We start from the raw sequence: 15,342 nt of genomic DNA, 5'->3' as shown, positions 1-15,342 counted from the left end.
GAGGGGCAGGCAGGTGCTGGGCAGGCAGGAGGAGCAGGCAGGTGCGGGGCAGGCAGGAGGAGCAGCAGAGGCAACTCAGTCCACGACCCTGGACTCGGGGATGAAGGCACAGTATTTAAAGAGAGTGAGGCCAGCACTTAGTCATCTAGGGCACCAAAAGACCGAGTAACATGGCCCACAACTCAGCCAGGAAGATGTGGGTGCATAAATCACAGAGGGAGGTCAGGCCAGGTGTTTTGGCCAGTGATCACGGAGCGGGGACAACTGCCATCCACCTGGTTTTATGATCCCTCTCTCCTGGATAAGCTAACTAAGAGCAAAGGCCAGAGGAGGCCGCCACCCTGATCCAGGCCATGCACTGCAGATCCAGGGCTGGACTCAAAGATTTACGAAAGCTTGCCCACGGAATAGACACCGCACAGATTGATTCGGGCACCTCAGCAGTTTCCTAATCAGCACAAACAATTCCCCAGGCCTGGAAGGTCGGTTGCTTCTGAAGGAGCGACGGGTCCAATGGTTGCTGTATGTCTAAATCTACAAAGCATCAAGGCAAACAGCTGCTGTCCAGGTGCCAGGGCTGAGCAGCACCTGCCAAAGTAATTGACTCTACCAAGCTGGCCATTCTAAGTCCCAGGAAGTTGTAGAAATCTCGGGCGTTGGTTTTCTGTAGAATTTCCTGCTCTCTTATTTTGGGCTTCACCCACCTCACAAGAAGTCTTTAACATGGTAGAGAGGGACAAGAACTAAAACTTTTCACATTGAATTGCATCTTCTGTGCTCCTTTCTTCCAAGACAAATAGGCTCCCACTCTTGCATCTCTTGCCCCGGCTTCAATCACAGCTTTTGCAGCCTCTGCCGACAAGGGCAGGTCACAGAGAGTGACAGTGGGGGATTGGACTTCAAGGACCGGCTCACAATTCCCTATCTGACAAAAATAACTTCTTTCGTGGGCAATTCGAGAATCTGAGCCTCGGCCTGCCTTCTCCACGGGGGACAAGCACAAAGAGAGGGCAGAATATGCAGGTACTCTCTTACCGGGGCCAGAAAACTTAAGAAGCACCTTTGCACGTGTGGGTCTCCACCTTAGCGCTATTCTTCGGGTCCTAACAAAAAAAGGACATTGTCACCAGGAACACTCGTTCCATCCATTGTACTTAAACTGCACCTGTCAGGATGTGTGAACAGCATTTCCAGGGTGCCTCCTTCCTGGTGGCCCTGGAGGGGGCCTTCCTTGACACCTTTGGAGAATTCAGCCTCAGAAAATCATTGTGAAGCAGGCGTTCAATGTGAAGCTTTATTTCCCCATGCTCCCAAAGCCTTGCCATTGTCTCCAGCTCCCGGGTGCTCACTGTGTCCTGCAAAGGCCTTGTAAACAGTGCAGGCCGCAGGTGATTCTGTAGGCTGTAGATATTCACCTGTTCGTTTCACCTCTTACGAATGCACAATGTGGCGGGCATGGTGCATCCCAGCACAATCTGTATCCTGATTCTTCACTTCATTATGTCAGTCGCTAATGGTCCATCCGTTCTATTTTGGGGAGAGGAGTTCTGCAGCTAAAGGCTGGGATCTAACGTGGTTGTTCTAGGATACGAGGGGGAGAAGGGCAAGGAAGGTGGGGTCCCGGGTAACAGGAGTCCAGCCATCATGAAGGAGTCAAAGCCCCTTCAGCAAGGCTCTCATGCCATTTGGATGCTGCTGTTCTCTGCCAGCCTGTCCTCCCACACCCTTCCAGAACTGCACAGCTTCTCATGCCATGTGCCCTCTGTAATATGTTCCTCCCTTCTAGAACATACATCGGTCATCCTTGTCATCAGGAATTGGGGCCAAAGGCCACCTTTTCCTACACGGTATCTCCTCCCCTGCCAGGCCAGTGAGCTGCTCCTGCTATGGATTTACCTGTCAGGAGTCCTGTGTGTTTGCTGTCTCTACCACGGCCTCTCCTTCCTGCTGCTCCACACTATCCTTTGGCCAGAGCTGTTTCTGAGGATCTGCAGTAGCTTGAATATCGACAGGACCAATCCTGTAGCTTAGCCTTCCCAACACAGACCTGTATGCAAGGGAACAGGCTTGGTCCTCATGAGCCCAGTCAGCAGGACCTGACCCTCCCTAGGGGACCTCTGGTGAGCATTAATACTGTTAAGAACAAGTCGTAATTTCATTACAAGTCTTTGTAAGCACTCTAGAGTGTGAGCCTATTGGTTGACAGCTCTTAGCCTCTCTCTTCATCTGTGACATGTTTAGAAACGGAATGCAGTGACTGCCCCAGGTTAGGCAGACCCTGGGACCAGGAACTGCTATCATCTGTCCCACAGTTCCTGAACCAGGAGAGGGTGCAGCCTGTAAGATGCCTTGCACCCAGTCCTCAGCTTGTGTCAATGACAACTCCAACTCCAGCCCGGCTGGTTATGCAGCAACTGCCAAACAGTTGCTACTCTGTCCACGGAGACTTCCAGCCAGCCACATTTACCCTAGAGGGGCTTGGCTCAAAAAGCGGCCATCACTACAATCGTCATAGCCACTGTGTCCATAAAACATTGCTCTAGGAGATTTGGCCGTAAAATGGTCAGAAGACCTCTAGATCATTGCTCCTACAGCTGCTTCCGTTGACCCAAGCCATAACCTGCCCAGGACCTTCCCAAAGCAGGCCTGGTCCAAAGGAGCGCCTCTGCATGCATGGCAACCAGTAAGCATGAGTTACTGACAGCGTGAGCAGAACTCCTCTCCTTGAAGCAGTTTGAAGGCCTCTCTCCTGGGCAGTCTCATCCTTGGTTACAGCCTAGGCCTCAAATTGTCCTACACGAAGTGTGTCCTTTAAATCAAAGTGGGATGAGCTTCTTGCACTAAAGAGTAGGCATCTTCCATCCCGCCAGCGGTGGGCACGCAGAACAACAACTAAACGGTGGATGACGAGTCTCAGACAGCAGTCAGATGCAGAGGCTGTGAAGGGCCAAGGCCTCGGAAGGCAGGGGGCTGCGAAGACGTGAGCCAGTCATTCAAAGTGTTCCAGAGAGCCACCCAAGAGCTTGCTCCTAGTCTCTGCTTTCTGAGGAGCCACCTGGAGTCGCTGACCTAGTTGACTTCTCTGCCGGTGTGATCAAAGCAGTGCATGGGAGGAAGGGGTTTACTTCAGCTTACACTTCCAGCTCACAGTTCATCACTGAAGGAAGTCAGAGCAAAAAGTCAAGAAGAAAGCAAGCAGAGACCATGAGGAATGCTGCTTATAGACTTGCTCCCTGGCTTACTTCTACGACCTAGGGCCACCTACTTGGGAACGATACCACCCAAGGTGACCTGCGCCTTACCATAGCAATCAGTGAAGGCAATATCTTAGAGATTTGGCCACAGGCCTGTCTGACCAAAACTGAATCAACTGTCTCCATTTGAGGTTCACTCTGCCCAGGTGACCCTACCTTGTGTCAAGTTGAAACTGAGAACTAAGCAGCACAGTGGCTAACAACTGGACACCACCACCCAAAGCAAGAGCTGTAACATTAGCATGCTGGGCCACTGGGCTAAAGCCCAGAGCTATAAGCCCAGACTTTGAAGGCCTGTAGCTGTGAGTCCCTGGATTTGAGGGTCCAGAGCTGTGTGCTCTAAGTACTCAAAGCTCAGAACTGCTAAAGCTCGGGGAGTGCTGGCTGGTTAGCCACACTCAACCTACCATGCTTGGGCACAAAGAGGCCATTGCTTAGTCCTCACCCAGTGGACTTGTGTGCAAAGGGTTGCACTGGCCACTTTCTCTCCCAAACAGGCATTCTTTAGCTTCCAAATGCCTCCCTGTCTTGATATCTGGCCCCTCTTCTCTTCTCTTCACCTCTACCATCTCCTGTGTCAGTGTAACTTCTTCTCCTGGAATACTAAAAGTCACCTGAATTCTGTTATTTGATCTCCAGTGTCTATAATACTCTTGGTCATATTTAACACTGTCTCAGGCATTCGAATACCATGTGAATACCAGCAACACATAAGTCAGTATCTCTCGCCCATGAACTATAGGCAAATTCACCCCATTGCCCACTCCTCTTCTGGTCCACCCAACTGATTCCCGCATCTGGAGACTGAGTGCGCGCAAGCTGCACACGCATCTCACAGACGCTCCCCTCTAAAGGAAAAGAAATTCCGTTATTTCAGTTGTTCAGGAAAAATAAACTGTACCCTGTGTGTAGCCATTTTCTCCTCTCCTTCACGTTGATCTCTGTATACTCCTGTACCCCATCCCTCCTGACAGGGGATCTGTGCTCCATCACCTCTCTCCCAGCTCAATGAAGCTGCCTCCCGCTGACTTCCCTTCTCAGCCTTGTACCTCTTTAAGGGACTTTTCCAATCCTGTATCAGACTGTATTCTGGTCAGACTTTCCCCATGGTTTCCTACTTCACTTGAAAGACAAACCCAAGAGTAACCAAAATCCTTGACACTAGGATCTCCAGCTACCAACTAGTGGATGGCTTCCACTGCCCATCTCCAGCTACCAACTAGTGGATGGCTTCCACTGCCCATCTCCAGCTACCAACTACCGGATGGGCTTCCACTGCCCATCTCCTGCTACCAACTAGAGGATGGCTTCCACTGCCCATCTCCTGCTACCAACTAGCAGATGGGCTTCCACTGCCCATCTCCAGCTACCAACTAGCGGATGGGCTTCCACTGCCCATCTCCAGCTACCAACTAGTGGATGACTTTCACTGCCCATCTCCAGCTACCAACTAGTGGATGGCTTCCACTGCCCATCTCCTGCCTTGTTTGGAACCTCATGGCACCCGACTGCCGGTGTCTGGAGATCATCAAAGGCAGTGTTTGATGTGCAATCAATAAATAAGAAAGGCAGTGCCTGCATGGTCTGCCACACCCACATGGGAGTCCTGCTCCTGCCTCTGATGAGGTCACCATCTCCCCTCCACCTCCTCATTTCACACAAACAGCAGAAAGCATCATTGTTTTTTTTTTGTTCTATTGAACTAACATTTGGGACACAGATATCAAGCTCCTCTTGTTACTGTCCTCATTTTAAAGTGGAGCAGAATACAGGAGATCTGTGATGGTCTTATCTTTTGGTAGCTTGCTGCATGCAGCACATTGTGGGCTAAGTTGTATTGTCATCCATCCCTAAATGGCAAGACTAACTAACATGGCTTCCATGTATACCATGAAGGTCAATGTGCTTCACTGATCATTTCTACTCCAAATGCTCTGTGGTACATGGATATCATCATAACCAATTTATCTTGTCCTTAGTTAACAAGTGCCCCTGCCTAGGCTTCTAAATCGCATTCCTTTGTTTATTTATCTGTGAGTGTGTGTGTGTGTGTGTGTGTGTGTGTGTGTGTCTGAGTATGCACATGCATGCATGTACTTGTAGACCCTCAGAGACCCTCTTCTTTTTGTGAGACAGAGTCTCTCATTATCCTGGAACTTGTGGTGCCACCTAGGTGGACTGGCCGGTGAGCCCCAGGGACCCCCCTTTCCCTGCTTCTCCAGAACCAGGATTACAAGTGCTTATCAACATGCCTGGCTTTTGTTCCCTTTAATTAGTTTATTTATTCACTTTACATCCTGATCGAAGTCCCACTCCTCTCCTTCCAGTCCCATCCTCACACCCCCATCTGTCATTTCCTTCTCTGACACCCCACGGATACCCAGCTACCCTGGCACATCAAGTCACAGCAGGACTGGGTGCATCCTCTCCTACGGAGGGCAGATAAGGCTGCTCAGCTAGAGAAAATTAATCCAAAGGGAGACCATGCCTGGCTTTTTAAATGTACATTCTGAGGCTCCAAATCAGGTCCTTACGTTTTCAAGGCAAGTGTTCTGTTGACTAAGCCTTCCACCCAGGCTACATTTACTTTGTCACTTATGACTTCCGTCCACAGAGAAGCCGGACATCTCTTGAGCTAACTTTCTGACTTTTATTTGACTCTTGCCAATTATTTAAATGAAAAAAAAAGCCCCCAAATTATTATGGACCAATTTAACACAAGTCCAGAATTTTTTTTTTTTTTTTTGCTTTGCCTAAGCCACTGAAGAAATACCCAAGATGACATATATAAATTGAAAATCATTTCCTTCTTGCGAACGTATCTTAAATTGATATGGCTAAGACTGTTCCCTGTAATTGTTAAATTCATTTAGATTTTTGTGATATATTGTTCCTTGCATGAGAATCACTCATCATTTCTTACTGTTCATTTACACCTATTTTATAAAGACAGAGAACATACCAGAGGGCACAGCAACGTTGGGCCGTTCCGGATCAGTCTCACTTTAGTGCAGGGAGACTGGACTCCCCCAGCACAACAATAAGGTGGGAGTGGGAAAGGGGTCTTCAGAGGCAGGAAAGAGATTGAACTTTTCCTTCCAGGAAAATAAAGATACATAATTATGCCTTTGAGGGATTAGGCCTCCTACAACACTGCCTCTGAGGCTCCATATCTGCCCCTTCCTTCCCTCACTAGTTCCACACGCAGGAAGCAGCACTAATAAATGTCAAGGCAACACACATCTCCTTGAATGCTAGCAGGCCATCTCCTGACTCGTTGTAGCTGAGATCTCAGCTTCAGTGTCTTACGAACAAGAGTTAATCCAAAACAGTGCCAAGAGTTCTGAGTCACGCTGCTTTTAATGTGGCCCTCGCCCAACACAGGCTAATTGATCTCTTGTGATCCACTGCCCTCCTCTTACCATAAGGATAAAAATAAGAGAGGTCAATTTTCCTAGCTCTATATGCATTTATTAATCTTAAGAATATCTATTATGTTATAGAGTAACATATGGGCTTGTTTTTTTTTTTTAACAATTTGATTCTGCAAGATTTTTTGTTTGCTGAATAAAACGGAATTGATAGAAAATATCTCATGCAAATCATAACTAAAGGTTGGTTCTTAATTTATAGTCCTAAGTTCTTTTTGAAATGATTTATTTTATTATTTATTTGTATGTGGGAGAAGAAGAAGGAAGGGGAGGGAAACAGAGAGTCTATGTGTGCAGGTGCCTACAGAGACCAGAAGTGGAGGGTGGATGTAATGAAGGTGGAGTGATGACCTATATGAGTCATTTGAGATAGGTGCCAGGAGTCAAGCTCAGGTCTTCTGCAAGAGCATCACACATTCCAAACCACTGAGCCATCTCTCCAGTACCCTGAAGTACTTTCACATGAACTGTTGTTAGTTCTGTATGTTCATGGAGGACTGAACAAACACATCATATGCCAACAACCTAACATGGGTTTCCTGCTTTAATGTTCATACCCGACCTGTAGGAAAGGTTCAAGAGTTCTACTGTGCACCCGTGCACATTCCTTTATCCTGCAATCCCCTCTTCTTCTCAGGCTTCAGGAAGGTATAGGCTGCATTAGTTAGTTTTGTACATAATACCCAGCAAAACAAATTAATAGAGAAAGGTTTAAGTTGGCTCACAGTTTCAAGTGGTTTGGTCAACCATGGTAGGGGCTGCACGGTAGAGAAGCTGGACTCATGGCAGAAGAAGCTCATGGCAGAGACTCACATCAGAGCAAGCCAGGAACCAGAGACTGTTTAACACTTGGGGCTCACATGGTGACAGCACAGGAAGCAGAGACTGTAACCCCCATTTCCAAAAGCCTTATCTTAGTGATGTTGCTTTACCAGCAAAGTCCCACCTCCACCTCACAAAAGTTCCCAGTTCATATCTTTATGGTTTGCTTTATGCTCCCAATGCTCACTAAAAACCTGGCTAAAAGCAACCGGTAATAGCCATGCTAATTGGCGATCTTAACATTTCTTTCACTGAATAAATTAAACTATCACTGTTGACTTGTGTCTATCCAGAAGCACCCATTAAACTCTGTTTAAAGTAACTCCGTCTCTCAATGTTGGTCCTAAATCCCTACCATTAACCAGTTTCAAAGGTTTAAGAAACACATAGACCCAAGAGTAGGGAACTCAGTTCTGTTTCCACAAAATCTTTACGGATCAGGATTATTTAGAGGAACTGAACTAAAAGAATAATAATGAATGAATATATATATATATGTATATACATGATGCATGCATGCACATAAATGTAGAACTTTTATACATTTGGTTTATATGATAGGAGGATGAATAGTCCCACAGTGGTCATCTGTTTCTTGAAAAGGCAGAGATGGATGCCTAGGCAAATGTAGAGGCCCCAGAAGCTAGGTTTAGAAGCTCCCTGAAGAGTCTCCAGTGTGAGTCTGTGGTGAAAGTCTGAAGAAATTCCAGCATGGTGGCCTCAGACTATAGCAGATGTGACTGTAACTTCCGTTTAGGAAGAAGAGAGTTTGTACTCCTGTGCTGAATTCTTCTTCAGCTCTCCTGTCCTCCATGCTCAGCGTGGCTCTTCCACTCTGCTAACCACTGACCTGCACGTCAGTGAGCATGTTAGGCTCCCGCATGTGGCCCAGTCAGTGTCTCCTCTTCAACCACAGGACTGAGATAAATGTAGCCTTTACATCTACCAGCTTTGTACATTTTGCGGGCATTAAGCAGTAGCAAGTACCAATGACACATGCTTTTAGCAGAAAGGTTCTCTGCTTTAGGGGGATTTACACCAGACTCACAGAGTGCACGATGGCTTCCAGGATGCAGAAAGATGCTTGTCTAGAGGCCCAAAACATGAAGAAGGGTTAACAAGGTTGAAAGGGCAGGAAGGAGATCCAAGAAAAAGGAGTATGGGCAACAGTGAAAATAAACATTAGCTAACAGTGGAGGCCATCTCAATGCATCTTGGCCGGAATACATCTCCACAGTAGAGCCTCCAACCTCCCACAGCACCTCTGCGGGTGTGCATGATGGCAGTCAATGTTCAAGGGTCTTATTTAAATGGACCCTCAAATCGTTGGTGTCCAGGGACAGAATTGCTGTAGACACTACGCATGTGCAATTAGACCAAGGACACGATTCTTAATTAGATCTGAAGCTCTTCATTTATTTTATTTTCTTTGAGTAAAAGTCAATTTTTAGTCCCAAGTGCAATGGCACTTTTCATGCAGTTTTTCAAGTGCTATTCAAATGCTTAGACAGGAATGCTGACAATTTCCTAACTTGATGACATGACTGGGACCCTGACCCAAGGAATGTACATCAACCACTTGAAGGGATTCTACAAGTGTCCAGGTGGCACTGAGTGCAGGAACTATAGCCCATAAGACAGTTTCCAACTGGGGTTGCTTCCTGCACGCCACTATGCATTTCACAGAACCATGGGCCCTACCAATGTCACTCAGTTGGGCAAAATCTCCAGTAGCTAAGTATACGAGTAACTCTTGTTCTGGATGAATCTTTATCTTGTCCTATGTGCATCGGTGATTGGATATTGTGTGGCCTTTTTTGAACCCCCACAATCAGTCAGCTGTCAAGTTCAACACCCTCAACTTTGTCTATTTGTACATTCAGTAAACACCTGGGAATATATACATCAGAAAATAGATTTACCAACATTAAATTCTTTCACCAAATTGCCAAATTACCTATAGCACGTATCACAGTCACAAGGGCACTACTACATCCCGAGAGCACTGCAGGTGGGGTTCCCTTGCTGTTCTATGAGCTATAAGATCCACCCTGATCCAGAGAGAGCGAGCGCCTCGGCACCCTGACATTACTTAATTCTCAGCGTTTCCAACAGCACAGAGTTCACAGGAACAAAATCCCAACCGAAACTCAGGAAAAAACCTTCTCAGGAAGCCACCAGCTTTCCCAGAGTGGGTACCTGCAGGGATGGAGCTGAGCCTCGGGGTGTTCCTTAGTTAACCGTCTTCTCATGGCATTAGCTGTACAAGGTCAAGAGGGAAGGGTGAGAGGACAGACAGGCACCCCACCTTTTGAAGACTTCCATTCTTCCTCCCTGTGGGCACCCAGTTGTCATCAAGAGGAAGCTGTTCTAGACAGCCACACATCCCTTGGGTCTATGGGCTTTTGGGAGGCCTGTGCAGGCATCTTGCTATGGAATGCAGCAGTGACTGAGAACCTGTTTTCTATTTGTCCAAGGGCCGTCTTGTGGATAGCCCTGGTCTTGTATTTTGATGCTAATTCTCCTCTCCTGGAAAGCACGGCAGACAAGGAGCAAATCATGTATACAGGTGCCTTGTGAACCGTCTCCCCACCTTAACTTTTCAAATAAAGGCTAAGGCCGATGATTGGGCAGCAGGAGGGAAGGTGGAAAAGTTTTGGGGAGAAGTGGGGGGAGGGAGGACAAGGTGGAAGGAAGATGGAGCTGAAGCATGCACGTGGCTTGAAGAAATCGCAAGTCATATGGGATCTAAGATGGGAATCGAGTAGTGCAGTGGTAGATCTGCCCAGTCTAAGCGAGTAGCTTGTATACCAATTAATTGAGTTGTGAATTTATTGATTTGGTAAATTGGGTTAAAAATTTACCTCAACACCATTTACTCTTGTTACTGAACCCTGGGACTGTTCTCGTGTGTCACTATGGCAGCTATGGTGGCACTGATTGCTGGTACCCAATGGTTGGTATACAGGGCTCCATAAAGGAGTTGGGGGAAGATGTCTCTCCACTCTGGCATGTCTTGTGCATGTTATCCATTACTTGCTCATTATTCTGTCTCATAGTTCAAGGGTCCTTCATCTTTGGAAGTCACCGTAGCAAGAGGCTAATGTAACTGCTACATTGTTCCCACAATCAGGAAGCAGAGAGAACAAACGGAATGGTGTTACTCACCCACGTTCCCCTCTTCATTCCAACTCCAGACAATGGAATGACGCTGCTCAAGTGTACAGGGTGCCTTTCCCTGCCAGCACTATCTGCAGACTCTCAGAGATTTGTCTCCAAGCGTGTTCTAAGTCCTGCCAAGCAAGCAATCAATAGTATCAGCCACACACACTCTTACATGGAAAACGTGTTCTGATACTGTGCTCCTTTGGGGATGTTGTTGGAGGAATCCTACACCCACATCAAACTCTAAAACAAGTGCATAGGAGAGGGACAGAAATTCAGTGTCACAGACACCCCTCACCCCCTCTGGCTTTCTTGTGTCTGGTGACCAAGATCGTATTAACTACTCTTCGTATGGCTATGGATGAATTCCTGACAAGAAGCCACTGTGGAAGCAAAGGTTTGTTCTGGGTTCATGGTAGGAGAGTACAGTCCACCATGCAGGGAAGGCATGGTGGTGGGTGGCTTCGAGGTGGCAGGACTGACAGCAGCTGCCTACAGGAAGCAGAGAGGCAAAATAGGAGGTAAAAATTGGCTATAGATCTCAAGTCCGCCTGTGACATCCACCTCCTCCAGATGACCCTCTCCTGCTCAATGTCCCTTCCTAGATAGTACGACCAAACAGGGAATTTATTTTCAAACACATGAGTCTATATGGGCCATTTCACATCCAAGCCGTAGCAAACATCAAATTTATGTGCTTCGGATGGCCTTGTTGTGGCCCACGCAGCCAGGATGTCATGCTTTCATACAGTCACAAGCCATTATGAGAGCAATTTGGGCTCTGCAGTATGGGAAAGTTCCATTCCTGGTCTTGGGTCCACCTCTTATTCTTTACCTTCTTAGGTCTATTAGAGCCACAGGGCCAAAGTTGGAGTTGTCAACTTCAAACCACAGGAAATCAGCCAGTGAAGTGGTAGCTGTATATGCCTCTATTTCCTCCAGCAAGATGCCATTCTTGTTACATAGCCATGGCAACTGTATCAGAACAACATGGTGGTAGCCGTGCTTTTGGTAATGATTGTTGAGGTACTTCCTGAAGACTTGGATTCTGGGTCTTACTCCTTCCCCCAGGTACAAGTAATCTTGGGAGATGCTAGACTACATAGAAGTAAAGGCTGATTAAAATCCGGACACCGTGAACCAGCATCCATGAAGTAGCCATCAATGGTGGTGTGAATGAAAGAGAGAACTTGTGGAAAGAGGCCATGACTAGAGAGGCTGGTTGACTAGTTAGAACTTTAGTGACTGGGGAGCATGGAACGTTCCAAAGGTCACAGGCCAATCACCTTGAGCGATTTCTAGGCCCTTTGATGCCCTCCTCTGTACATGACCTAATGTCTTTGTAACCATTAGATGAATCATTTGGAATGCACAGACTCAGTTTCAAATCAACCTAAGGGCTAAGAATGTTGCCGATAGCATCTGATGCCTAAGACAGAGGTTCCCTACTCTGTTGTGAGCTGCCTGCCTGATACTTTCACGAATGTCTTTGAAAACTGTTATTATATGGCCTGTTCAGCTACTATAACGTGTTTATGAAATTGCTACCTCTCTGGAACATGGTATTTTAGAAAAATTAAATCTGAGAATTAAAAATTCCCAGGCCACTGTCAGTCATATTCAGCTCCAGAATCAACCATCTCTTTTATTCCTTTGAGATGAAACTTAATTCTTTCTTCTACAATATGGTGTGTCTTTGCCGTGATCCATCTGTTGGGGTACCCATGTTCCCCTAAGTAACTCCTTCTCTGTGCCCTGTGAGAAAGTCCAATAATCTCTTGGTCTCACCCAATTGGACTTTGGTGACATCTGTCCATCTGTTATTGGTGCCTGTCTTAGTTAGGGTTTTGATGCTGTGAACAGACACCAAGATCAAGGCAACTCTTATAAGGACATTTAATTGGGGCTGGCTTACAGCTTCAGAGGTTCAGTCCAGGATCATCAAGGCAGGGGCATGGCAGCATCCGGAAGGCATGGTGCAGGAGGAGCTGAGCATTCTACATCTTCATCTGAAGGCTGCTAGCAGAATATTGACTTCCAGGCAGTTAAGATGAGGTCTTAAAGTCCACACCCACAGTGACACACCTATTCCAACAAGGCCACACCTAATAGTGCCGCTCCCTGTCCCGAGCATATATAAACCAACACAGTGCCCATCTGAGGTGAATACAAATTCATTTGTGTCCCCCTCACTCCCAGAATGAAACGCAAAAATCACCATGACAGCAGTGCCATCACAAGAGCGGAGAAGTTCAGGAAGCTGGGGTTGGCCTCCAACTTCTCAGACGAGGGAAAGATGCTTCTATATTGAAAACAACAGTGCCGGCTGTGCATGGCCACCCCGAAGGGCAAGTCATCCTTAAGCCAGCAGGAAGTAAGTCCTGTGACTGGGGCGAAGGTCACTGTGAAGATGAGGCTTCAGCCTGATACCCTGTGAACTCCTGTCTGAATGTAACCATCCATGCTCAGAACCCTACCAAGGACATCAGCAAGCATCTCTGTGAAGTCAACATCTCTGCTGAGGTCTGCATCTCTAGTTCTGATGCATTTCCCTGAACTACATTATACTCTTGACTCTTGCTTTAATCACCTTCTCAGGTTTTAACTTTTTAAAACAAAACTCCTAGTCCTCTGGGCAAGGAGCAGCCAACACCTCTGGATAAGAGATCAGATAAAGCACCGAGAAGGTGCTCCGAATGTTGTGACCAAACTGAAAGGATGAGAGTCTTGAAAAAAACACTCAAAGATGGCTGAGGCGGGACACGGATGGGGGAGGTTTTTGCAATGGACAGTAGCCCTTGCTAGCTCAACCAGGTCCCTCAGCTAGCAGCGAAGCTCAGCCTGGCTGAGAACACTTGGCGGAACGCATAGTGGGACCTCCTGAGCTCTGCAGCTAGCTCTCTGTGCAGGATGGAGCTTCCACTCACATTTTTGCCTGTGAGCACGGCTGGTCTTCACAGCACAGGGGGCTTGAGGACATCAGGCTTGCCGCGTTTCCAAGTCCCCACCACTGCCTGATGCTTGACTGTTATCTTTCCGTTCCTATCCTTTTTCCATTTCCCAGGCTGTGACTTCTAGAAAGACAGTACCCATCAGAGTGAGATGTCTTCATTAAAGGAGGGCTCACTGTCTCCTCAGCGAACATCCACTGACCTCGGGGGACTTCAGTGTGACATAAAAGGGAGGTGGAGTGGTCAGGGAAACAATCGAAGAGGATGACAAGGCTTGGCTTCTCTCGCTGGGGAGGGAGGGAAGTGGCGTGTGATGGAAGCCACGTTTTATATTTCTTCCCTTAGATTTATATGGTAGTTCCACTTCAAAGCTCCCCGTAAAGTCCATGTAGTGCATCTTCTAAAGCAGAATAGACCCACTGCACCACGGGGATAGGAGTACAAAGAAGAGGATGGTCAAGGATGGTCAAACCTGTCCTGGAGGGGTCGTGAGCAGATGCTAGGGTGAGACTTAGAATGCAGCTGTTTGTGTTTCTTCATCTCAATGGGGAGTGGAGACAGAAGTCATTTCTGAGGTCAGGGAGAATGGCCACCTTGACCAAGGAAGTTAATGAACATTCTAGAAGCATTTAAAATGTCAGCTTGCCTGACATTTTACAGAATGCTACGGGTATAAATGACTGTCGTGGGTCTTTACAAACACACACACACACACACACACACACACACACACACACACACACACTTAGAAAGACAGAGACAGAGACAGGGAGAGACAGAGAGATGTCAGACTTCTCTACCCTGTGGCTTTGACATTAACACTCTCAGTAAGACCTGAGCACAGGGCTGGAAATGACTTAGCTGGTAGTGATTGGCTTGCATTCTGAAGCCCTAGGTTCAATTCCAAGCACCATATAAACCAGGTCCAGGGGCACAGGACTACAATGCCAACACTCAGGAGCTGAAGGCAGGAGGATCTCAAGTTGAAGGTCATCTTCTACTACCTAGTGAGTTCAAGGCCAGCTTGAGCTAGGGACACCCTGCCTCTAATACAAAAGGGAAGCTCAGGTGTGAAGATTCAATCTCTGCTTCCGGGAGTTTATCGTGATCAAGTGGAAAGACACCCAAGACAAACTGTGAACAGAATGTACACCACCCCCCATCCTCCTCTCTCAGTAGGTACAGAGAACAAAGCAGGGCTTGACAATGGTAGATGCCCCAGAACTAACTGAAGCATACAGAATCAGTCACATCCACGTGCCAGACAATCGTGAGTTGTCACCATCTGTGTACCAGGGATGAAGGGAGAACAATTACCAACATCCATTACTAAATAACAGTGAAAATGAGCAGCTCCCGCCTCAGTCACAGTGGCAAGTCAGGATGCAGGAGCCAGGCAGGGTGTAAGGCTTCTAAGCCAGGAACTTGAATAAAACAAAGGCGTGTGGGCTCCAAGGTATGGTTGAGGAGAACATTTTTATTGAAGATATGAGGAAAAGTGCAGCCTGAGGCATCTGGAAGAGTCCAAAGCAGTAAGAAAAAGTAGGAGACTTGACATGCCATGAGAGAAGAGAAAGGGGAGGAGAAGAGAGAGGAAAGAGGACCAAGAGGAGGGACCAAGAGCCAGGAGCGGAGGACTGAGAGTGTGGCTGAAGCTGCAGATTTGTCTAGGAATTACAAACTAGGGGAAGGAAAGGAAAGGGAGGAGGGGGGTTTGGG

Source organism: Mastomys coucha, unplaced genomic scaffold (genome assembly GCF_008632895.1).
Source record: "Mastomys coucha isolate ucsf_1 unplaced genomic scaffold, UCSF_Mcou_1 pScaffold13, whole genome shotgun sequence".
In the NCBI taxonomy this organism is placed as follows: domain Eukaryota; kingdom Metazoa; phylum Chordata; class Mammalia; order Rodentia; family Muridae; genus Mastomys; species Mastomys coucha.
The sequence above is the reverse complement of the archived record's forward strand: the minus strand, read 5'-3'. Positions refer to the sequence as shown.